Source organism: Rousettus aegyptiacus, unplaced genomic scaffold (assembly GCF_014176215.1).
Source record: "Rousettus aegyptiacus isolate mRouAeg1 unplaced genomic scaffold, mRouAeg1.p scaffold_m13_p_15, whole genome shotgun sequence".
Lineage (NCBI taxonomy): Eukaryota > Metazoa > Chordata > Mammalia > Chiroptera > Pteropodidae > Rousettus > Rousettus aegyptiacus.
In genome coordinates, this window is record NW_023416290.1 from 30798597 (window position 1) to 30799038 (window position 442).

A 442-nucleotide genomic window follows, 5' to 3' on the forward strand; every position below is an offset into this window, starting at 1 on the left:
TGCCTATAGCACCTGGTATTCCTAGGTGGTCTCCTACCCAAGTACTAACCAGATCTGACCCTGCTTAACTTCTGAGATCAGATGAGATTGGGCATGTTCAGGGTGGCAATGGCCATAGAACTCTCTTCTCCTTCTTGAATACCTATGATGTGAAGGTTAGTATGCTTGATGCTGTCCCAGAGGCCCCTTAAAATATCTTCATTTTGGGGGGATTCTTTTTTCTTTTTGCTGTTCAGATTATGTGTTTCCTGCTACCTTATCTTCTAAATCACTGATTCAATTCTCTGCCTCATCTAATCTACTTTTGATTCCTTCTAATGTATTCTTCATTTTAGATATTGTATTCTTCATTCCTGACCATTTAAAAAATGTTTTATACCTCCATATCTATGTTTCCTACCTCTTTGTTGAATTTTGCACTGAGATTATTGAACATTCTTAT

General features: G+C 37.6%; 1 pseudogene; it reads right to left on the reverse strand.

Moving 5' to 3' along the window:
- Window positions 1-120, reverse strand: LOC118612324 (annotated as a pseudogene).
- Between the last annotated feature and the right edge of the window lie 322 nt (window positions 121-442).